General features: G+C 38.3%; 1 long non-coding RNA gene across 5 annotated transcripts in view; it reads right to left on the reverse strand.

The window, feature by feature from the left end:
• Positions 1 to 21,968: 21,968 nt before the first annotated feature.
• Positions 21,969 to 26,051, reverse strand: part of LOC129657620 (uncharacterized) — a 39,923-nt gene continuing 35,840 nt past the window's right edge. For all 5 annotated transcript variants that reach the window (XR_008716910.1, XR_008716907.1, XR_008716909.1 and 2 more), the window contains 3 exons: positions 23,770 to 23,873; positions 22,485 to 22,556; positions 21,969 to 22,256 (listed from right to left, as the gene is read on the reverse strand). This is a non-coding gene — a long non-coding RNA (uncharacterized LOC129657620). The remainder of the gene's footprint in view (positions 22,257 to 22,484; positions 22,557 to 23,769; positions 23,874 to 26,051) is intronic.

Here is a 26,051-nt window from a genome sequence, read left to right on the forward strand (position 1 = left end):
ATAGCTCCAGTAGATAGCTTGGGTGGAATAGATCAGAAGGGTTATGATATCACTGTAATTTCTCTCAGACTCCGTAGAGCCATGACAAACACACAGAGTCAATAACGCACTGCAGCCAGCTTGCACGGCCTCACAAGAGCCAAGTATGTGAATCTCTTTTTTACACCCCATTCAGTAGGTTGAACCCGGCATAGTGGATATTTACACCCTGAAGTTGGAAAACACTACAAATATCAATGGTTTTGGTTTGGTTTGATTTAGTTTGGGGTTGGGGGTGGGGGTTTTTGTTTGTTTAGAGAGGTAGTTGGCCAGCACAACACTGAATATATTCTACAAAAAATTGTGTTAAATGTGCACATGAAGATTCAACTATTTTGATTCCTTCCCACATGAACCAGCCTAACCCTCCAGGGCAGTAATAAGAACAGGGAGAGGACACTTAGCAACATGTTTCCACTGCTTAGATTTCACACAGACCACAAGAACAGGATACTCTGCCTATTCTAATCCATAATTGTCTCCATGCAATGATACTGAGTAAAACAACTCAACCAGCATGAATATGCAACTACATAGTATCTTAATTTGTTAATTATACTGGACTTCCCTGGTGGCTTAGATGGTAAAAGCATCTGCCTACAATGCGGGAGACCTGGGTTTGATCCCTGGGTTGGGAAGATCCCCTGGAGAAGGAAATGGCAGCCCACTCCAGTATTGTTGCCTGGAAAATCCCATGGACAGAGGAGCCTGGCAGGCTGCAGTCCATGGGGTCGCAAAGGGTCGGACATGACTGAGCAACTTCACTTCACTGGCCTGACTAGAGTTCAAACTTAAGGACAAAGAGGTGCTATGAAACCGCATTCTAAAGAGAGGCTCTGAGGATCGCTCTCTCTCACAAGACCTAATGGAAAGTAGAAGAATCAGGGGCTATAAACCCAACCAGGCCCTATTCCCACTTCACACGCCCTTCCCGCCCCCCACCCTGACCCCACCACTAGCATATGGAGATAACTGGAGGTAGAGAAGAGAAGGTTTTGAAGGCATCGAGCTTTGGAGGAATATAGTTGGTATTCATGGGGAAAGGTACTTTCCTAGCTGTCAAGCCAAGATGGCAAGAGGAGATTCCCTTAGAGATTACTGAATAGAAATTTTTGTCCATCCAAGATGAGCAACTGGCCTTTTATTTGGGGAATGGCTATCTGCTAAGACTTGCTGACCTGTCCTTGTGAATTAGAGAGAAATGATGTTAGGCTTCCCAGGTAAAAAGCCCACCTGTCAATGCAGGAGACTCAAGAGACACAGGTTCAATCCCTGTGTCAGGAAGATCCCCTAGAGGAGGCAATGGCACCCCACTCCAGTACTCTTGCCTGGAAAATCCCATGGACAGAGGAGCCTGGTGGGTTGCAGTCCATGGGGTCGTGAAAAGTTGGACATGAATGAGCGACTTCCCTTTCACTTTTCACTTTCATGCATTGGAGAAGGAAATGGCAACCCACTCCAGTGTTCTTGCCTGGAAAATCCCAGGGAGGGGGAGCCTGATGGGCTGCCGTCTATGGGGTCGCACAGAGTCAGACACAACTGATGTCAACTTAGCAGCCAGCATTCTTGCCTGGAAAATCCCATGGATAGCGGAGACTGCCAGGCTATAGCCCATGGGATCACAAAGAGTCAGACACAACTGAGTGAGCACACATGATGATTGGCTAAGAAAGAGGATGACGATGGAGCAGTCAAGCCTCTTATCATTTGCTGTGCTAAGGGTGTACAGATTTAGCATTGGCCCAGGGGACACCAGAAAAGGAGCTAATCTTGAGATCTTTTTGTCAATGCCTCATACAAAGGGCTACCTTCTAGGTTAAGGGGTCTAGAATGACAAGGCTGTGTAATACTCCCATAGTGGATGAGAGCTGAGTAGAAGGAATAGAAGTGCTTGTGCCAAAGAAGATGCCCCTTGCCAGAGAAATGAGTCACAGAAAGACCTCACAGGCAAAAACTCATCTGTGCCACTCCCTGAGAGATCAATGCCTTCAGCAGTCTTCAAAAAGAGGCCACCACCAGCACCCTGTTAGGGTTAGCCAGAGGAACAGCACAAATCAGCACAACCCAACAAAGGAAGAAGCTCACCCATACCTAATTAAAACAGGTTGACTTTTCCGCCTTCTTCTGGTCCCCAAAAAGAGGAGATTGGAGTCTCCACCCAAATTCCCCACCAGTTTCCCACACTGTGATAAGACTCCCTGTTGGTTTCTGCTGGCTTATGCTACTCTTTGGGCAAACACTCACAGGATGCTAATGGTGGCCTCTTTGTGTCAAAGGCATTTAAGGACTTCATCCCTCATGTAGATCTCCTGTGTGAGTTACTCACCCTATCCCATGGCCATTCTCTAGCATAGGAGATCAAGCCGTACCTACAGGTCTTTTCTGGCATGTCTTAACATTACGTAAGAGGTCCTAGTCTATATCATCTGGCACCTATACTATCATCCCTTGGTGATAACTTTACTGTTAGTAGGTTTGTTTCCAAGACTGTGTAAAAGATATTGTATACTGCAGAATGAAACAATGCAAAGAACCAAACACTAATTTTCTGCGACACAAGTTGGTGCTAACTGGTTTATCTGATTTCACTTTACTTATACTTAAGAGATCTATAGATCGTTTTATATCAATGCAAGAATTTTTCACTTCAGATAAAAACCTGCTTATTTTTAAAACTTTATTTAAACTTAAACGCATATTATCACAAATGTTACTTCTTATCATCTTATTTCTCAACAAAGACAAGGTCTTGCTCTAACTTCTCCTTACCCTCACCCAAGTTGCCAACCCCTAAACTCACTACTGTTTATTTTCACAGTAATTTAGCTTTCCAAAACCTGAGATTAGACAATACACTCTGAGAAGCAAATGACCCAACCATTTCAGTTAAACATTGAAAAATTAGCAGAAGCTTTGCAAGTTCAGTCTTTTCTTTCTCATCCTACTCCATTTTCCAAAAAAAGATATACATCATTTTTGTCTCCTCTTAGAAAGCAAAGGTAATTATAACTGTTTTGTTTTGTTTTAAATAACCCCCCTCATCCAATATAATAAGGTATGCCAGAGTGTGCAAATGAAAAGGCCATAAGCTAAATTTATTCTGTAAACAAAGCTGAGGCTGAGGAAGTGTAACAGTACAATTTCTTTTCAATGTTTGAGTTTATGTCTTGGTAAGTGCTCTCCCTGCCACCTCATCAGCAGCTAATGAGTTACATCTGGGTGATGAGCACATTCATATAACATACCTGATTTCTCAAGGTAGTCTGTACTGATTGAAACAAATATTGAATATATGGATTCACGTGTGTATGTCTCCCACTACAGGGAATATGCCTTCTTCTTTTCAAGCATCCATAAAACATTTTTAAATATTATTGCAAGAATGGGAAAACAAACCAACAGAAGATTAGAGACTACCTTAAAGCCAATAAAATAAAAAAGATCATAACAGATGAAAAAGAAACATTGAAAACTAATGCATGTTAAGGAATTATCCAAAGATTTTGGGGAAGCTATGCTTTTGAGGAAGATATTTAGTTGGATCACAATTTCAAACTAAAATTCATTAAAATAAATTTCATTTAAAAATGAAAGCATAAAACAGAAATTGTGACAATTTAACTGATCTCGGAATGGATAAGCACTTTCTAGTCATAGATAATGGAAAGACATCATTGAGAAATGTTGTTAAATGTACCTATGTAGAATTTGAAGTCCTCTGCAAAACTCATAAAATTAGACATGCTGCTGCTGCTGCTGCTAAGTCGCTTCAGTCGTGTCTGACTCTGTCCAACCCCATAGACGGCAGCCCACCAGGCTCCCCCGTCCCTGCGATTCTCCAGGCAAGAACACTGGAGTGGGTTGCCATTTCCTTCTCCAATGCATGAAAGTGAAAAGTGAAAGTGAAGTCGCTCAGTTGTGTCCGACTCTTAGCGACCCCATAAGACAATTCAAATGGAGAAAATCACTTATATTAATGACAGACGTTACTGATATTAATGACAGACACTTCATAATATTTGCAGTATTTAAAACTCACTCAGTTTGTAAAAGGACTCTTAAACTTTTGAAAATGGACAAAGAATATGAATGGAAAATTCATAGGGACTTCCTTTGTGGCACAGTGGGTAAGAATCCGCCTGTCAGTGCAGGGGACATAGGCTTGATCTCTGGTCCAGGAAGACTCCACATGCTGTGGAGCAGCTAAGCCAGTGCATCACCACTGCTGAGCCTGCACTCAGAGCCCACGAGTCACGACTGCCGAAGGCTGTGCACCTAGAGCCCGCGCTCCGGAAGGTAGAAGGCACCACAAGGAGAAGCCCGAGCACAGCAACCAAGAGCAGCCCCCGTTTACAGCAGCGAGAGGAAGCCTGCATGCAGCAACGAAGACCCAGTGCAAACAAAAAGAGAAGAAAACTGAAAACATAAAATCTCTAAGTTATAATACGAATGAATAGACACACCACCTAAAACGGAGAGCAGGTCAACTGTGTTGTCTATTATCCTTTCCTTAAGTTAATAGGGCTGCCAAGAATTGTAGTGAGAAGAGTCTCACACTCAGCTGGTGGGATAAACTGGTATGAGCTGTCTGGAAAATAATTAGACAACATGAACAAAGATGAGCAAATGTACTGCTATTTAACCAAAAAGAAACAGTCTCAGAGATGAGAATAAAGATTTATATGGAAGAAAGTTCATGACAGGATATACATGGAAACAAACATTGGAAACAACCTAACTTCTAATAATAAAAAATAATTGAATGATTTTTGAAGAAAATTAAATGACATGGTAAATGTTTTAATATAATATTAGGTGTAAATGTATGGGTGTTCGTATATGTCAATTAATAAAAATTCTAAATCAGATTAAACATCACAAAGGAGTATACTTAGCACAATTATAAAAGTTTTAGTTTTTCCTAAAAACTGTGCAGTGTTTTCTAAATCTTGTAATAAAATGTGCGTATTATAAATATTTTTATAAAGTACTGATGTGGTACTGAGTATATTTTTTCAATGGTTTAGAAATCACTGATGAAAAGATTTAAATATATAACCTTATATTCCAGTGGGTTTGCCACTATATTTCCAGTGCAGTTTAAATCTATTTACACCAATCTACATTGAGGCATCAACAACAAACCTGAGTGTTAGAGACAAGAAAACGGACAAGGAATTTTCTTGCCCTGACCATTGTCCAGTCTAATGAAGAGACAGGCAAGAAAGTCAACTATGAGAATACAGGGTGCTAAGTGCTGTAACTTGAGATATTTACAGCATATAGTACAACTAGAGTTGAAAAACAGTGAATTCAGCCTACAGGTAGGTGCTGGAGAAACTTCCATGAAAAAGGTCACCTTTGATCTGACTCATTCTTCTCCCTCATCTTCCTTTTTTTCTTCTCGCAGTATGTTAGAGACCAAAGAGATACAGTATAGAGATGGAGTCATGAAATTTGGCAACACAGTCACGTTATGAGAGGTTCTTAAAATCAGCTACAGAAAGAATTATTTATTTTTATTATCTGTAAAATCTAATACATAATAATTATTAGTAGTAGTCACTCAGCTGTGTCCAACTTTTTGCAACCCCATGGACTGTAGCCCACTAGGCTCCTCTGTCCATGGGATTCTCTAGGCAAAAATACTGGAGTAGGTTGCCATTTCCTCCTCCAGGGGACCTTCCCAACTGTACATAAAGGAGACTTCATAATATAGACAAAATAACCCCCTAGGGAAACCATAAGTTGGAGGTGCTGAGGATTTTGCTGCATCTCAGTCATGGAACTGGGATCCTAGGGGGCAGGATATTCCTCTTCAAGAAAGGTCAGGCTGTCCAGCTGTAAACTGTGCGTGACATTGACAGCCTCCAAGCAGTGACTGCATCAGGGTCGATCCCAGCTCTCCGACTCGGTCACTCTTTTCTGAGGGTGGAGCCTCAGTGGCTGAACCAGACAGTGACATGGGGCCTGCTTTTTCTGCCACTGTGCAATCGCTGTACTGGCTGGTCATTGCTCTAGACCTCTCTGCTGGGCATCACGGGGTTAGCATCCCAGTCTGAGGTATTCCCCTTGTTCATTTCTGCCTCCATCCCCTACCCTTCCCCTTTGGCACTTCTATTCAGTCTCCATTTTCACTTTTCAGAGAACCCAATCAACACAAGGGAGATGTGTTTAAAAGCCCCAAAGAAGCATGAGGGAAGAAAGAAAAAGGAACAGGGCTAGAATGAAAATGAAACTGGCCTCTCATGAGATGAAATAGGACAAAGGCAATATAATTTTCTTTTCTGGTAATATCCTCTCAGCTATTGCAGGCATTAATAAAAAAAGCACACAAGTGACAAGTGAGGTGACAATGTATACAGAAATCAGAAAATTAGAATGTTAGGGAACACTTGCCAATGGGTTGGTTTGGATGAACAGAGAAGAAAAATGTATATTGGCACATGGTAAGAATTAAAAAGAAAGTTAGGAGCTAGATCATGGAGAATGCTACACCCTACGTCAAATACATGGACATCTTTCCTTCTAACCTTCTTAAATACCATTTTTTAAACTTCCATTATTTCTATAGTCTTATGAAAGGTCAATGGAATTGCAACATGAAAATCTAGAGTGGAATTTATTGTTGTTGTCATATTTCCACTGAATATTAAAAATAAAGTCAAATATCAAAAAGGAAGTATGCACTTTCCAAGGATTGCTAGCATATCTACTTACCCTTATATCTGGCATAATATTTCATCAGTTCAGTTCAGTTCAGTCATTCGGTCGTGTCCAATTTTGTGACCGACCCCATGAATCACAGCATGCCAGGCCTCCCTGTCTATCACCAACTCCGGAGTTCACTCAAACTAATGTCCATCGAGTCGGTGATGCCCTCCAGCCATCTCATCTTCTGTCATCCCCTTCTCCTCCGGTCCCCGCAATCCCTCCCAGAATCAGGGTCTTTTCCAATGAGTCAACTCTTCACATGAGGTGGCCAAAGTATTGAAGTTTCAGCTTCAGCATCAGTCCTTCCAATGAACACCCAGGACTGATCTCCTTTAAGATGGACTGGTTGGATCTCCTTGCAGTCCAAGGGACTCTCAAGAGTCTTCTCCAACACCACAGTTCAAAAGCATCAATTCTTTGGCACTCAGCTTTCTTCACAGTCCAACTCTCACATCCATAAATGACCACTGGAAAAAACATAGCCTTGACTAGATGGACCTTTGTTGACAAGGTAATATCTCTGCTTTTCAATATACTATCTAGGTTGGTCATAACTTTCCTTCCAAGGAACAAGCATCTTTTAATTTCATGGCTGCAATCACCATCTTCAGTGATTTTGGAGCCCCAAAAAATAAAGTCTGACACTGTTTCCCCATCTATTTCCCATGAAGTGATAGGACCAGATGCCATGATCTTCGTTTTCTGAATGTTGAGTTTTAAGCCAACTTTTTCACTCTCCTCTTTCACTTTCATCAAGAGGCTTTTTAGTTCCTCTTCACTTTCTGCCATAAGGGTGGTGTCATCTGCATATTTCATAGGCAAATATTAAATGGTTTATTCCAGTGATCATAAAACAGGTGGCGATTTGAGCACATGTAAGATTTAGTTCATCAGACAATCTATCTATCAGATCTAGTCCCTTAAATCTATTTCTCACTTCCACTGTACAATCATAAGGGATTTGATTTAGGTCATACCTGAATGGTCTAGTGGTTTTCCCTACTTTCTTCAATTTCAGTCTGAATTTGGCAATAAGGAGTTCATGATCTGAGCCACAGTCACCTCCTAGTCTTGTTTTTGTTGACTGTATAGAGCTTCTCCATCTTTGGCTGCAAAGAATATAATCAATCTGATTTCGGTGTTGACCATCTGGTGATGTCCATGTGTAGAGTCTTCTCTTGTGTTGTTGGAAGAGGGTGTTTGCTATGACCAGTGCATTTTCTTGGCAAAACTCTATTAGTCTTTGCCCTGCTTCATTCTGTATTCCAAGGCCAAATTTGCCTGTTACTTCAGGTGTTTCTTGACTTCCTACTTTTGCATTCCAGTCCCCTATAATGAAAAGGACATCTTTTTTGGGTGTTAGTTCTAAAAGTTCTTGTAGGTCTTCATAGAACCGTTCAACTTCAGCTTCTTCAGCATTACTGGTTGGGGCATAGACTTGGATTACTGTGATATTGAATGGTTTATTGAAAAGCAGAGACATTACTTTGCCAACAAACGTTCGTCTAGTCAAGGCTATGGTTTTTCCAGTGGTCATGTATGGATGTGAAAGTTTGACTGTGAAGAACGCTGAGCACCGAAGAATTGATGCTTTTGAACTGTGGTGTTGGAGGAGACTCTTGAGAGTCCCTTGGACTGCAAGGAGATCCAACCAGTACACTCTGAAGGAGATCAGCCCTGGGATTTCTTTGGAGGGAATGATGCTGAAGCTGAAACTCCAGTACTTTGGCCACCTCATGTGAAGAGTTGACTCATTGGAAGAGACTGATGCTGGGAGGGATTGGGGGCAGGAGGAAAAGGGGACGACAGAGGATGAGATGGCTGGATGGCATCACCGACTCGATGGACGTGAGTCTGAGTGAACTCCGGAGTTGGTGATGGACAGGGAGGCCTGGAATGCTGCGATTCATGGGGTCACAAAGAGTCGGAGACGACTGAGTGACTGAACTGAACTAAACTGAACTGAAGATTTAGTTAAGACATGCATTTAAAGCTTTTTATCACCAGTGTGCTCTGACAATAACAATTTCTCTGTGATGTGATCTCTGTCAGATCAAAGTTTCCAAGTGTCTTTACAAAACTATATGTATCCATCTATCCAAGGAGTTCTTTCTTATGACAAAAGTTTGCCTTTCAGATATGTCACAATCACTTAACCATGACTCAAAAACTCTTTGCATGGACACCTCCATCAAACTGACTGTTGTTTACAAGGCCCTGGAAATGGGCTAGTTTCTCACAGCCTTTAGTTCAGTACCATCTATCACACAAGAGAGTAAGTACATAAATTCCTTTTGTTTCAAGTGTTACAAGGGACAAAAGAACTCAAATAGTCTCTAAGATATTCTCTTAACTGAGTATTTTCCAGTGATATCCTATGGCCCTCACTGGTGGACATTTCCTTATAAAACACTCCTAATACAGATGTCTGTATCCAAGGTAATGACTTAAATGGGCTTAAGCTGAGAATTGCTTGAAAGCAGGGGTTTTGTCTTATTATTCTCTGTATCTGTGGTACCTGAGGCAACCAGTAGGTAGCAATTTCTGATTTTCATTTCAGCTTTACAAATTAGAAGCATGTCCTCTGAATGTAGAATAACATTCATTGTTCCAATGACTATGCTTATAAGATAAAAATGGAACTATTTTTTTAAAAAAAGAGTTTAGTAAATTACATTTTTAGTAAAGTTTTTGTAAAGTAAATGATGCATAAGAATCCATCCTCAGTGGCTTTCTCTCACCCACTTATACATGGTTCAGTTCAGTTCAGTCGCTCAGTCATGTCTGACTCTTTGCGACCCCATGAATCGCAGCACTCCAGGCCTCCCTGTCCATCACCAACTCCGGGAGTTCACCCAGACTCACGTCCATCAAGTCAGTGATGCCATTCAGCCATCTCATCCTAGCTTCTGCAAAGCCTGATGAGTCACTGGCCTGGCATGAACTTCGTAAAGCATGGGTAGCTATCATCCGTAAATATACTGCACTTCCCCATAATTAATCTCCCTAATACTAATGAAAGTTTTGCTGTTCTGCATGTTTATTACCAAACAGGTTTAAAATGTCAGCCTTAATTGATTTTCTACCTAACTCATTTTATAGCAGGTTTTTTGCCTCCAGAAAGATTATCATCAATTCAACCAATATGAACAACAGTTAATAAATAAAAGAAAGAAGACTGATATGGATAAGCTTAAACAAAACTGCCAAGGACAACAAGTCAGAAATGTAAATGCCACTTTAGTCACCTTCCTTTTCTGTTTCTCTGCCCACTTCTCTCCTTTCTCCAAGGATGTCTATGAAGCACACTAAACAGAAAAATGCAGCAATGCCCTGATTCTTGCTCTTCTGGAGCTTGAGCATGAACCACAGCTGTGCAAATTTTTAATATGCTTCATCTGAGAGATTAGCTAAAGCAGAGATGTAAAATCTTTAAATAATATTTTTAGGAAAAATAAAGGTAGAATTTTGTGTGCAAAGAGTCGGACACGACTGAGCGACAGAACTGAACCGAAAGGTAGAATTTAACTATCTAAATTAGTTACAAAATTAGTAGATTATTTGCTATTTTTCTTCATATTCTTTAATCAACAACATGACAATTGACTATAAATATGCAGGCTACTTTTGACCAAAATGCAGAATAAAAAATAAAATAAATACTAGAATACTAGAATGAAAATCTAGTTCTACTTGAAACATGAAGTATTTATTTGAGAAATCCTCTTGCTGAATTTACCACAATTTAATGAAAATTGTGAAATATACTAGCTTGCCTTTGACATGTTTTCCAATTCAAGAAAGATTCTGCTCCTGTTTTTATCTCCCTTTGATCTTTTGCTCCCTTTAAAACAAAATTTTATGTTTTCCTATAACTGAAATAGTATATGTTCTTTAGAAAAAATTTTACATGTGCTGCTGCTGCTGCTAAGTCGTTTCAGTCATGTCCGACTCTGTGCGACCCCATAGACGGCAGCCCACCAGGCTCCCCCGTCCCTGGAATTCTCCAGGCAAGAATACTGGAGTGAGTTGCCATTTCCTTCTGCAATGCATGAAAGTGAAAAGTGAAAGTGAAGTCACTCAGTTGTGTCCGACCCTTCGCGACCCCATGGACTGCAGCCTACCAGGCTCCTCCGTCCATGGGATTTTCCAGGCAAAAGTACTGGAGTGGGGTGCCATTGCCTTCTCCGTACATGTGCTATGTATCTCTATATTATCTTTTACCAATTATATTGACACATTTATTTGACTCCTCCCCAGAATACAAATCCTTCCATTCAGAACAGAAACTCTGAGCCCCAGTGCCTTAAAGGGTAAACAGCACATGTTACAGGTTCAAAATATGTTCTTTGTTAAAGTAAGCAAATAAAAAATTTCCACAAATTTACCACTATGAATTATTTACTTACATTTTCTGTTATTTCTTTCAAAATTTTTAACTCTGTTCTTTCTGGGTCATTTTCCTAAGTTGGAAAATAATTCTAAAAAATTTTGACAAGAGAACTCATATTTAAAAACCCTCAGGAGTCAAACAAATAAATCTCAAGTGGTAGAAATGAAGGTCCTATAAAAGGAAGATATTCCAGAAAACCAGAGGACTTACTATCATTTCTAAAATTGTGACACCCACTCCTCCACTTCCTTGTAATATTAACCCTCTGCTGCTAAGGTAAGGAGCCAAGATTTTCACTATAAAAGTGATACAATATATAATTCAGAAAGGTAAGAAAAAGTCATGTAATATTAAATGTGAATTGGAAGTATCAGTATGAACTCAAGACTTTTTATGTGTTTTCTAGCTCTACCTCTGGATGAATGTAGAAACAATGACATCTTTTAACAATGAGGACATTTTGTGCCCATATTTTGTATCATAAGGACCATTCTCCATTAAAGGAAACCAGAGAAACTTGGAGAAATGCAACCAGGAATAAGTCAGGGAAAAAACAAAGTGGAATCTGAGAAATCTTGCTGCACTAGTAAAGAAATAAAAGTGCTCAAAGACTAGTGGAGTTGTACTAGTTATCTGTAGCTGTAAAACAAATCACAAACTTAGAGCCTTAAAACAATATGTATTATCGCCCAGCCTTAAAACTTAAGCCTTAAAAAAAAAAAAAAAACTTAAGCCTTAAAGCAATACATATTATCTCCCAGCATTGTGGGTCAGAAATATGCAGGTGGCTTAGGGGGTCTTCAGACTCAGGGTCTCTCACAAGGCTGCAATGAAGCTGTCAGCCAGGCTGTAGTCCTCTTGGGTTCATCTAGGAGAGGACTTACTTCTAAACTCACGCATGTGGCTGTTGACAATATTTGTTTTCTCATGGGCTGTTTTAATGAAAGCTTAAGTTCCTTGCTGGCTGTTGATCAGAAGGTTCCCTCAATTTCTAGCCATGTAGGCGTCCTCATAGGGAAACTAACAACATCGCGTCTGGCTTCCATTAGTGTTAGCAAACAAGAGAGTCAGAACGGATACCAACACAGAAGCCACAGGCTTTTCATAACCTAACCTCAGACATGATGGACCACCACTTTTGCTCTATCCTATTTGTTAGAAGTGAGTCATTAGGTCCAACCACACTAAAGGGAAAAGATTATACGAGGGTATGAATATTAGAAAACAAGGATCTTTGGGAGCCATTCTAATGGCTTTCTATCACACAGATCATGCCAGAGATCAAAGGAACAAGTCTGAATGTGTTCCAACTGAATTGGCTATTGAGGACAATTTGAACACCAATATAACAACTATAATAATGTATTATGATGCAATGAATTTTTTTTTTAAATACTATGAGTCTATAGCTATTAGAAAAAGTAGAGGAAACATTTTAAGTGAGGGAAATGTATTACTTGGAGTCAGATTGATATTTTAATTGAAAATTTATACTTAAAAAAAACCTCAAATTATTTTTCACAAATCTTTACTTCATCCAGTCTCTATGAAAAGTTTACACATATATTTGATCCAATAAAAATTTCAGTTCATCTCAAAAAAAAAAAAAGAAAAGATGGAAAGAAGAAGGGAAAAACAGTCTTATGCAGAAGAAATGATATAATTAGAAAATCACCATTTTGTAAGCCCTAATCCCAAAATAATGAAGGAATCTTCTAGCATGGATTATCAAAAAGAGCTAAAGCCACTGGATGAAATGTAGTCATATAACAGACTCAAATAGTGCCAAAATGTTATCAGAGGATTAAATATTAGTAGATTAACAATAATTAATATTAATAATAATAGAATAAATATTAATTAATAAGAGCTAAAAAACATGCCTTTTTCAGCACCAATTCTGATGGTCAGCATCTTAGCCAATCACTAACAATGGACAACTTTATCCCATATGCCTCCTGATATAATGTAATGCTAAATATGGATCATCGCCTATGAAATTTTCTTGCCATAAATGTTTGAAGTTAATCTAGTCAAGGTTTTAGATCAAACACCCAAATTAGAGGAAAAAAAGGGAAAGAGGAACAAGTTAAACAAAACCATGAGGAAGCAAGAAGACAAATCTAGGATGAGTGACATCCAAGAAAAAATTACCCTGGATTTTTCAAAAGTTGCTGGTATGGGATACAAGTAAAGAAAGGAGGCCTGTTCTAGGTAAAACTAAACAGAGCTCAAAACCAAATGCAACGTGTGAACCCTGATTGGACTGTGCATAGAAAAAATAAATTGCTTAGTTCTCTGGGGAATGTCATCCAAAGAGGTCACAGACATATAGTCCTAGGATTAAAATATAGTTTCCTGAGTGAAAAGTTTAAATCAGAGAAAGAATGGGTTATTCCCTGTAATTCTTATAACCTCACAATTTAGTTTGTGCACAGTTGACCTCTAAGCGCTTGGCCTATGCGCAGTAGAGAGGGCCCTTCTCTACTGATATGGGTGTACATAACTTACAGTGTATAGGCTGGGCAGGGGTAACCGCACAACTACGCAACATGGAGAGACCCAGCATGAGGAAAGGGCCCAATAAGAAATAGACAGCCTCCAGAGTCCAGTGCTGATATCAGCCTCTTCTTCCATGGAACTAACTTTAACTTGCTGAGAAGTTCCTTGCCAAGCTACCACAAAAAATTTCTAGGAACATCAAGGACATCTCCTTGGGGGACAATTAGAGAGATTTTAAATGAACTAAATATTAAATTGTTGAATTGCTATAAATTTTCTTAAGTGTGATAACAGTTTTGTGGTTGTACATAAGAAAGTCTTTTCTTCTTAGAAAGTGCATGCTGAAGTATCCACAGGTAAAATGTCATGATTTCTGTACTTACTTTCAAACAGATTTTTTTAAAGTAGGTATATGCAGAGAGAAACAGAGACGCCAGCACAGACACATACATACATACATACACACATACATACACACACAAAGACAGAGGAAGAGAAAGAGAAAAATAAAATGTGGCAAAAATGTTAGCAATCACAGAGAATCTAGGAAAAGGGTATGTGAGTGTTCTTTATGCTATTGTTTGTTCATACTTCTCCTGGAGTCTGAAATTTTCGAAATAAAAACTTGAAGGAAAATGAGGAATGTCTGCATCTTGAGTAAATTAGAAGTTAGTTTACAAACAATATGAAAACATGCCTCATAGTTCTCCTTCTTTTGTAATTAAAGAAATCAATAATCCAGATTTAGATACTAGACCGCTGGCTGCAAATAATTGACCTAGGAAACCAGATTAAATTATTTAAGAACAAAATTAATTAGAATACTGAAATGAGGACATGGCAAATAATATGCTCAAGGGAAAATTTTACCTAGGTGATTTTTAAATCTCTTGTTATTTCTCATGTATTATACACTGTAAGCTGTGACATTAATCCAGTAAAATTTTAGACAAAATCCACTGTTATTGAAAAATATTTCTCTTAACTATAATAATGATTATTCCTCAATATAGTATCCATTACTTTTCATTGATTGCTAAGTCATCATTTGTTAAACTAATGTGTGTGTCCTCAGTCATGTCTCTTTTGTGACCTCCTGGACTGTATCCCACTAGGATCCTCCATCCATGGAACTTTCCAGGCAAGAATATTGGAGTGGGTTGCCATTTCCTTCTCCAGGGGATATTCCTGACCCAGGGATCAAATCCATGTCTTCTGCTTGGCAGGCGAACTCTTTTACCACTGTGCCACTTGGGGCTTTTTGTTAAATAATGTTAAGATATTGGTCCAAGAAATCAATTAAGGAAATAAAGGAATATTTAACCAACTGCTGTTCTCTGACTTTCTATGACTATTTCTTCAGTAACTGATTAAAACAGATTTTATTGTCCTATGTAACTTCTCCACTGTGACCTTCTTTTTCCTATTGTCTAATAGAAGTGTGCTTCAATTGAATATTTGAGCTACCTGAGAAATAAAAATCACATTTTCCCTCTCATTCTTTTTCTAATTAATGTGTGAATCCCATCTACCTCTAAGTCACTAGATGGTACTCAACATTAAACCTGGAAAAAGAGGGTCATAGACGTAAATTCAATTACACATGGGAAGCTAGCTGCTGTTTTTGTTGTTCAGTTGCTTAGTCGTGTTCAACTCTGCAACCCCATGGACTGCAGCACTCCAGGCTTCCCTGTCCTCCACTATCTCCCGGAGTTTGCTCAAACTCACGTCCATTAAGTATTCCATCCAAACAACTCATCCTCTGTCGTCCCCTTCTCCTCCTGCCTTCAATCTTTCTCAGCATCAGTGCTTTTCTAATGAGTCAGCTCTTCACATCGGGTGGCCAAAGGACTGGAGCTTCAGCTTCAGCATCTGTCATTCCAATGAATATTCAGGGTTGATTTCCTTTAGGATTGACTGGTTTGATCTCCTTGCAGTCCAAGGGACTCTCAAGAGTCTTCTCCAACACCACAGTTCAAAAGCATCAATTCTTCAGTGCTCAGCCGTCTTTATGGTCCAACTCTCACATCTGTACGTGCCTACTGGAGAAACCATAGCTTTGATGATACGGACCTTGGTCAGCATAAGTAATGTCTCTGCTTTTTATACGCTGTCTAGGTTGGTCATAACTTTCCTTCTAAAGAGTAAACGTCTTTTAATCTCATGGCTGCAGTCACCATCTGCAGTGATTTTGGAGCCCAAGAAAATAGTTTCTCACTATTTCCATTGTTTCCCCATCTATTTGCTATGAAGTGATGGGACCAGATGTCATGATCTTTTTTTCTGATTGTTGAGCTTTAAGCCAATTTTTTCACTCTCCTCTTTCACTTTCATCAAAAAGGTCTTTAGTTCTTCTTCTCTTTTTGCCATAAGGGTGGTGTCATCTGCATATCTGAGGTTATTGATATTTGTCCTGGCAATCTTGATTCCAGCTTGTGCTTAATCCAGCCCAGAATTTCATATGATGTACTCTGCATAGAAGTTAAATAAGCAGGGTAATAATATACAGCCTTGACGTACTCCTGTCGCAATTTGGAACCAGTTCATTGTTCCATGTCCGGTTATAACTGTTGCTCTTGACCTGCATACAGGTTTCTCAGGAGGCAGGTAAGGTGGTCTGGTATTCTCATCTCTTTAAGAATTTTCTTCCGTTTGTTGTGACCCACACAGTCAAAGGCTTTAGTGTGCTTATTGAAGCAGATCAGATCAGATCAGATCAGTTGCTCAGTCATGTCCGACTCTTTGCGACCCCATGAATTGCAGCACACCAGGCCTCCCTGTCCATCACCAACTCCCGGAGTTCACTCAGACTCACGTCCATCGAGTCAGTGATGCTATCCAGCCATCTCATCCTCTGTCATCCCCTTCTCCTCCTGCCCCCAATCCCTCCTAGCATCAGAGTCTTTTCCAATGAATCAACTCTTCGCATGAGGTGGCCAAAGTACTGGAGTTTCAGCTTCAGCATCATTCCTTCCAAAGAAATCCCAGGGCTGATCTCCTTCAGAATGGACTGGTTGGATCTCCTTGCAGTCCAAGGGACTCTCAAGAGTCTTCTCCAACACCACAGTTCAAAAGCATCAATTCTTTGGCACTCAGCCTTCTTCACAGTCCAACTCTCACATCCATACATGACCACAGGAAAAACCATAGCCTTGACTAGACGAACAGAAGTAGATGTTTTTTCTGGAATTCTCTTGCTTTTTCTATGATCTAACGGATGTATGCAATTTGATCTCTGGTTCTTCTGCCTTTTCCAAATCCAGCTTCTACATCTGGAAGTTCTCAGTTCACGTATGGCTGAAGCCTAGCTTTAAGGATTTTGAGCATTACCTTACTAGCGTGTGAAATGAGCACAATGGTACAGCAGTTTGAACATTCTTTCTCACTGTCTTTCTTTGGGATTGGAATGAAAACTGACCTTTTCCCAGTCCTGTGGCCACTGCTGAGTTTTCCAAATTTGCTGGCATATTGAGTGCAGCACTTTAGCAGTAGCATCTTTTATGATTTGAAATAGCTTAGCTGGAATTCCATCACCTCCCCTAGCTTTGTTCATAGTGATGCTTCCCAAGGCCCACTTGACTTCATATTCAATTCAAAATTTAAAAGAAAATTTTTTTCTCAAAGAGAGTAGATGTTGGTATTACAGAACCCCGTTTTGACTGTGTCTTTGGCACTAACTATTCAAACAGCATGTTCTTTAACATCTTCCCTTGTTTCCTAATCTGCAGAATATATAGCAATTTCATTGTGTTATTGGGGAGAATAACTGAACAAATGTATATAAAATGCTTGGTACAAAGCAAACCCTAAACAAAAGCTAGTTTTCTACCAAACTAATTCCCCTAAATGATTGACCATTATTGTATTTTTCTTAACAAAAATAGTACCTTAATAATTGTGGTGAAGAACCAGTTTTCCAACTATATAACTAAATTTGACCTCCAAAATTAAGTCTGGTCACAAACATGCATGTGACTTTTTTTTTTCCATAAGAAAAACCAGGTACTTCCCTTGAGGTATGGTGGTTAAGACTTTGATTTTCAATGCAGGGAGTAGGGGTTCAATGCCTGCTCCAGGAGCTAAGATGCCACATGACTCATGGCCAAGAAGTCAAAACATAAAACAGAAGCAATGTTGCAACAAATTCAACAAAGACTTTAAAAATGGTCCTCATCAAAAAAAAAATTCTTTAAAATAAAAATCAAAAGGGATTTTTTTAGATGATCTCTCAGTTCACAGAATTTTAATATTTGTTAGTTATTCTAGATTCTTCAAATATAATGAACATTAACATATAGTTCACAATAATAATATGGTTAAAATTTTAGGATTTTAAATTATTATTTCTCAAAGAGAGAGCAATTAAATGGAAACCGGAATCAGATTATAAAAGTCGGTAAAGTACATTGCAGGAAAATGAGAAGACTACTAATCAAAAGAGGGTTCTTCCTCACAGAAAAGCCAAGCTAAAGGGTCTCAGAGGGCTGGTTGCCCTGTTTGTATCCCATTCATCAAAGTCTTAAGTCACTGGGTTAACAATCTTCTTACATCTCACATTCAATATTTCTCAACTTGATCCCGTTCCTTAAAAAACTATTCTTAAAATAAATCCCAGCTCTTGAGGTGGAATGCCATTCTTTATTTTATTTCATTATTGTTTCTCAGATTTTTTTTCTTCATTGCCATGTTCAAACAGCTCACAAAAGAAGCGCTGTTTTCAACCGATGCAGGAGCCATGGCCCTGATCTCTCTTACCAGTACTCATCTTTTTGCTTCCCATAGAATCCATAATCTTTGACTATGATTTAAGAGTGCTTTGCAAGAATTAAAAATAAATTCAATTTGGAGACAGTTGAGAGATGCAAAACAGAACGATATTTAAAATATGTCATTCAATGCTCTGTTTCTTATCTTCCTGGAAAATACTGAAACTCTAATATCTATGGCATGCGCTTATAAAGTAACCAAGACAAGTATAGTTGGAGTTTTAATTATCTCACATCTCATAACCTCAGTGTGCATGCTTGCTTAGTCACTAAGTCGTGTCCAACTCTTTGTGACCCAATGGCCTATAGCCTTCCAGGCTCCTCTGTCCATGGGATTCTCCAGGTAAGAATACTGGAGTGGGTAGCCATTCCCTTCTCAGGGGATCTTCCCAACTCAGGGATTGAACTTCGGTCTCCTGCATTGCAGGTGGATTTTTTTTTTTTTTTTTTACCATCTGAGCCACTAGGGAAGCCCACTAACCTCACTAACCTCAGAAGTACCTGCAAAGGAAGACCAGAGAGCAGTGCTTTGACAGTATGCATTTCTCCTTAAGGATGCATTCTCTTTTTCATTAGTTTTCAGATTCTCTGGAGAAAGAAGTGGAGAAAGTAAAAAATTTGCTTCAAATTTAAACCTATAAATTTGTCAATTTGAATTGCTGCTTTATTCCCAAAGGCATTTGAAACAATTTACTTTTCATATTTGTCACAAGCTAAGTGTGAGTCTAGCCTACTCTTAAAAAGAGCACTGCTGATACTGAGAGAATACGGTTGTGGCTCCCCCCAGCGCCCAGTGAGAACGTCAGCACAGCCCGGAGAAACTGTAGGAGGAAAAGTGATGCTTTGAATTATCGCCAGCAAAAGCCCACTGTCCAGCCTTCTTCAACACCTGGTAACAGCTGGTGTAAAGACGAGATGAAAAACGAACAGAGGTCAAATCCAGGAGGACTTCGTTTGTACAGCAAATCAATTTAAAGCAACAAAAGTATCGAGATAAAATTTCCAAGAACTTCTGAAGCTTAAAAACCATAGCTAAACTTTAGTAAGAAGAGATGCAAAGAAGTTAGAAGCAAGGCTTCACTTCACATAGCATCTCATTAATAGTTTCAGATTCAGAAAAGTAGAAGAACTTTTCCCCTGTAATACCAGGGGAAAAGCTAATACCAGACTATTCCCAAACCAGCAAGTAATTTGGAATGGAAACTGACACAATACAAAATTTTGAATGTACAGAATATATTCCAGCTGAGAGTCTTCAATATCAGTGCCTCCCAGAGGTTCTGGGCAGCCATTTGGCATTTCATAGTATCAAAACTTCTCGGTCTTGACCCAAATTTCAACCATGTCCCACGGACAACATTGCCTTGGTTCTCTTGAGAGTTCAACCCTCGTAGCAGCCTCTAAATTCAAAGCATAGTTTCTGAGAAGAGAAAATCCCATGGAACAAAGATGGGAAGATATATCTGCCTTCCAAATTTATAAGCCCCTCTATTCACCAGCACCAGTCAGCACACAAGAGCTGGGGGGAGGGGGGAGGTACTCAGCTAACCCCTCCTATCAACAAGCCTGACTCATCAGTTCTCATGTCATCCCACCTCTTAAGAGTGTCTCCTAAACTAATGCATGAACAAAACCCCTCCTTGCCTTTATCCCTTTTCTGATTCCTTTCTTTTTCTTTTTTTTTTTTTTTTTTTTTTAACATCTCTCTGGCCTCTCCTCCGTCATACAGACAGCTCTACCAGGCCACTTTGCCCTACTGCTCTTTTCCAGGTTTCAAGATCAACTCCACTCTGACTTTTGTTTCCCTTAATCTTCTATCAAATTTCCCTCGGCCTCCTGTTACTACTAACATGGGAAGCAGTCTGTTAAATAAATTACTGAAGAGGCTCTACTACAAAATGCTAGAGAGTCATAGAGCTTAGAGGTCCAAAGAGTCTCAAAAAGTGACAGAGCTTTCAGCTCACAGCCTGTTAAGGTACCTCTCTGAATTTTTCAAATACTGAAATTGAGGCTTAAAGCAAGTAAGTGTCTTGCCAGCTGACAATTACTTGGAATTTTCAGCTTCTTAAGACAGGATATTTCCCATTATAAACACTACTTCCTTATACATAATATGGAAAAAGTTATGAGGAAAGGGTTAGGTTTTTCCTATTTGAGCATTGTCACTTATATAAAAAGCCACCTGACAATACTTATACTTGAATCCCAGTATCAGAAACAATAATTTAACAGAAACTTTTTAATTTAAAAATATTTTGTCTTTTAAATTCTTTTTTTTCTTTCACTTCAATATGAATACTTTGCGCTTTTTTCAATAAATGCTTCTTCCCTGGTTATTGTGTATGAATACAAATATGTTCTCATTTTAAGGTATATTGTTTCTGCCTGCCAGCTGTCATGAACTGCAACTGCAGGAAAACTCAACCTTTCTTGTATGTTCTTTATGTTTTGTTTTGCCATAAGAGTTAATTGCAGATCTGCTCCCATAGCTTCCTTACTGCTGCGGAGTTAACCATGGGTTTGCGGCACTGAGGAAGGTTTATCAAAGGTCTGGAATCCAAAACAAGGGCAACAATAAACACCAATTAGACGCAGGCCCTCTGCTCCCACTGCCTTCACAGGTTAAGGCAGCAACCTAGCTTTTGAGTTCATTAAGACTGGACTCTCCTAAAGCCCCTGACGAGTGTGGCTGAGGGGACATGCGTGGCTGAGGGGCCTGTTTCCAATGTGACTTTTGGATCATAGTTTTCCATCTTGACTGACATGATAATAAGGAGGTGCTGGCAAGCAGCATTCCTGCTCTCTACTTTTTTGAAACAGCTTCTCATGGGACTTTGCAATTATATCAAGCCCTAACACATCTATTAGGAGTAAGTGACCTGTGAGTCTGTCACCTGCAGTTTATTTTGTCACAGACTAATAACTTGAGAAAATAAAATTGGGACTTGATTGTGAGACAAAGAATATCCAGTGCAAATTAAAAATTACATACACTTTCCAATTTTGAAAAAAGCATGCATTTCTCAGCTGTCTTGCATAATTTTCCTTTTAAAAATTACTTTCTAAAATAGAAAAATATAAGTATAGCTCTCTAAAAACACAAAGATAAAGAGATATATAAACTGTTCTATCACATCAAGAAAATGGAATTGCCTTTAAAACATTCGGTTTTATTAAGTAAACAGAAAACTGCTAGTAATTGAATAAAAACTTTGAAACATTAACACAAATATTGGCTATAGTGACCTCTAGTGTTCTTAAGGCTGAACAATCAACAGTTAAAAAACCAGCTACTTAACATATTCAACGTGGTTAGCAAATATAAAATCAAATTATAATTTCTGAAAATGAAAACGATCTCACTAGTAAGTATGGCTTTACAAATTATCATCTCCATGAAAAGAAGACAAAACAATAAAATGAAGGATTTTATTATTAACATCTTATCTTCCTAATGATTATCTTTTTCATTTTTTGTCTTTAACTTTTTTACATGGATACATATTAATACAGTCAACACTATATATATTTATCCCATACAGTATGGGAATCTATTTTTTTAATTTTAGAAAAAAATATTTTATTTCTTTGACTCAACCTGAAATCAGAAGTACAGACAGATACCAAAGGGTTTATCACTGGAAAAGTGTTAGGTGCTGACTTTATATTTTAGTGCTTTTTGTGATATGACTATACTTCCATCTCCCAAAATACAAGTTCTATTTTCAAGGAGGAGCTGACTAAATATTAAAATCAGATAATTAGAATATAAAGAACAAATGTATAATAGGACATTTTTAAGGTACAGGATGCCTGGATTTCTGTTGTTCAGCTTCTCTTTCCTGCAGGAATGACAAATCAATTAATTTATAGAATTTTTCTCTAAGAGGAAAATATATGAAAACAGGACTTGTTTAACTATGAGATGCATTATTATTTTTAGCTCTAACAACCTGGTAAAAACTCTTGCAGTCTATGCTTTTTCAGGAAAAGAAATTCTACCTATGCAGGTCCTACAAATTGATAAGCAATAGTTCAAACTGTGGAAATATGGGGTTTGTGTTTCTTACCTAACAAATCTCATCCTTCAGAAGAAACAGTGAGAAAGACAAATGTCATACAATATTGCATACATGTGGAAACTAAAAAAAAAAAAAAAAAGATACAAATGAATTTATTCACAAAACAGAAACAGACTCACAGACTTACAGAACAAACTTAACGATTACTAGGGGAGAAGGGAGGGGGACAGGTTGGGAATTTGGGATGGACATGTAAACACTGCTATATTTAAAATGGATAACCAACAAGGACCTACTGTGCAGGACAGGGAATGCTGCTCAATATTCTGCAATAACCTAAAAGAATTTTTTTTCATATAGATACATCTATATATATAATTGAATCACTTTGCTGTATACCTGAAAGTAACACAACATTGTTAATCAACTAAGCTTCAATATAAAATAAATGAGAAAAAGTTGTAACTATGTGAGGTGATTGGTGTTAACTAAACTTACTGTGGTAATCATTTCCCAATGCATACATATGTGAAATTATTATGCTGTACACCTAGGACTAATGTCATAAGTCAGTTAATCTCAATAGAGCTAAAAAAAAACTCTTGCATTTTGTTAAAAAAAAAAATAAGAAAAAGGAACAGTGACTGAAAACAAACATTTCTACAATGTCCTCATTTGTGTTTCTCATTTGCTCTGATGTTAGGGGAGTCCTCTTGTCTCGTCTATACAGTAAAGCAGCAGCCACGGTGATCTCAGAATAAAATAGTTAAGTGACAATGATATATGAACTGGGCTCTTGGAAACTATGGAAAGGCAATAGCTCATCCTTTTAAGAAAACCTCAAATCACTAGCTCATATTTCATGAAATATTGCATTTTCATCTTATCCTTTTCATTTCTGCTATTGTTATAAACGGAGACCTATAGGCAAGAAAAATGAAAGATGCGAAATAATTAACCTTAAAGTTAGGACTGCTTTTTATGGATGACTGCTTCTAACCATGTGTGTCATTCAATCACCAAGTCACCAAATTAAGTTTGATTTTTATTATTTAAGTTATTTTTATTATTAGGTTATAGGATTTTTTTTTTAAAGAGGGAATTAATTTGTACGTAGGTATATGGGGAAAGCTTTTAAAGATACATAAACTAAAGGAGACCTCAACACTTTAATAAAGGGACACTGAATCACCAAGAACATTAAGTCAAAAGTTAGAGGAAGATTAGCTTTCCTCTTTCCCTCTTTTAAGTTGACAAGTAAAGATCAGAGTGATGTAAGAGCTAAGAAAAAAAAACAGGATTATATGGGGACAATAAATTTACATGTGCTTACCCAAAGGGGTGATCATGAGGTATGTAGCCCAGGGGAGCAGAACACAGCTCACGATGATGCCAGAAACTCCACAGGGGAAAGCAGATGAAAGACATTTTCTATATCTTCAGCAACCCCAAATGTAAGGAAGAGAAGTCATGTGATATTAAGGTCGATGGGATGTTCCTGCTTCTATATCATTTATTAACCTGATGCTTGTTATATTAAAAAATCTGTTCACCTATGCTCAAGAATGCAGACAAATCTGTGCCAAAAAGATACTTCTGAGCTGAGCTTAGAGATCTTAAGACCTTCGTGGGTCTCACAAAAATGTAATAATTTTTACACAATTTTACTTTCCCCCAAAATAAATAACTCCTTAAATTGTTTGAAGTTAAATTTTAAGTTACTTTGGTAACCTTGAGTTTCCATCTATTGTATATGTAACCATTTTAGTTAATGTAAAAAATATACTGAAACTTGCAAAACATTGATTAAAGAAATTTTAAGACACAAATGAATGGAATCATATCCCCTGTCATGAACTGGAAGACTTAATATTGTTAAGACATTCCTTCTACTGAAAGCAATCTACAGATTCAATGCAGTCCCTATCAAAATACCAATGGCATTTTTAACAAAAATAGACAAAAAGAATTCTACAATTTACATGGAGCAACAAAAGACCATGGATACTAAATCAATCCTGAGCAAAAAGAAGAAAACTGGAGGCATCACAGGGCCTGATTTCAAAATATATTACATAGCCACAATAATCAAAATAGTACAGTACTGGCATAAAAACAGGCCAAACAATAGTATAAAAAGCCCAGAAATAAACCCATGCGTACACAGTCAACTGACCTTTGACAACAGTGTCAAGAATACACAACAGAGAAAGGACAGTGTTTTCAATGAATGGTGTTGGGAAAACTGATATCCATATGCCAAAGAACGAAATTAGTTAGACCTTTATCTTACACCATGTGTGAGCCACTCAGTCATGTCCGACTGTTTGTAACCCTGTGGACTGTAGCCTGCCAGGCTCCACTGTCCATGGAATTCTCCAGCATGAATACTGGAGGCAACAGAAGTAAAATTAGACAACTGGGTCTACATCAAACTAAAAAGTTTCTACACAGCAAAGGAAGCAATCAACAGTTAGATTGAGAAGGCTATCTATAGAATGAAAAAAATACATACCACATATTGGATAAGGAATTAATCTCTAAAACATATGAAAAACTCCTACAAATCAATAAAAAAATTAATAATCCAATTAAAAAATGTGCTAAGGACTTTAACAGAACCTATCCTAACAGAAGCGGAAGATACTAACAAGAGGTGACAAGAACACAGAAGAACTATACAGAAAAAAATCTTCATGACCCAGATAACCATGATGGTGTGGTCACTCATCTAGAGCCAAATATCCTGGAATGCAAAGTCAAGTGGGCCTTAGGAAGCATCACTACAAAGTTAGCAGAGGTGATGGAATTCCAATTGAGCTATTTCAAATCCTAAAAGATGATGCTGTGAAAGTGCTTCACTCAATATGCTAGCAAATCTGGAAAACTCAGCAGTGGCCACAGGACTGGAAAAGGTCAGTTTTCATTCCAATATCAAAGAAAGGCAATGCCAAAGAATGTTCAAACTACTGCACAAATACACTCATCTCACACGCTCGCAAAGTAATGCTCAAAATTCTCCAAGCAAGGCTTCAATGGTACATGAACTGTGAACTTACTGTGGAAAATTCTTAAAGAGATGGGAATACCAGACCACCTTACCTACCTCCTGAGAAATCTGTATGCAGGTCAAGAAGCAACAGTTAGAACTGGATGTGGAACAACAGACTGGTCCCAAATCAGTAAAGGAGTATGTCAGGGCTGTATATTGTCACCCTGCTTATTTAACTTATATGCAGAGTACATCATGTGAATACCAGGCTGGATGAAGCACAAGCTGGAATCAAGATTGCAAGGAGAAATATCAATAACCTAAGACACGCAGATGACACCACCCTTATGGCAGAAAGCAAAGAAGAACTAAAGAACCTCTTGATGAAAGTAAAAGAGGAGAGTGAAAAAGTTGGCTCAAAACTCAACATTCAAAAAACTAGGATCATGGCATCCGGTACCATCACTTCATGGCAAATAAATGGTAAACAATGGAAACAGTGACAGACTTTATTTTCTTAGGCTCCAAAGTCACAGCAGACTGTGACTGCAGCCATGAAATTAAAAGATGCTTGCTCCTTGAAAGAAAAGCTATGACCAACCTATACAGCATATTAAAAAGCA

This window comes from Bubalus kerabau, chromosome 7, assembly GCF_029407905.1.
Source record: "Bubalus kerabau isolate K-KA32 ecotype Philippines breed swamp buffalo chromosome 7, PCC_UOA_SB_1v2, whole genome shotgun sequence".
NCBI classification, from domain to species: Eukaryota; Metazoa; Chordata; class Mammalia; order Artiodactyla; family Bovidae; genus Bubalus; species Bubalus kerabau.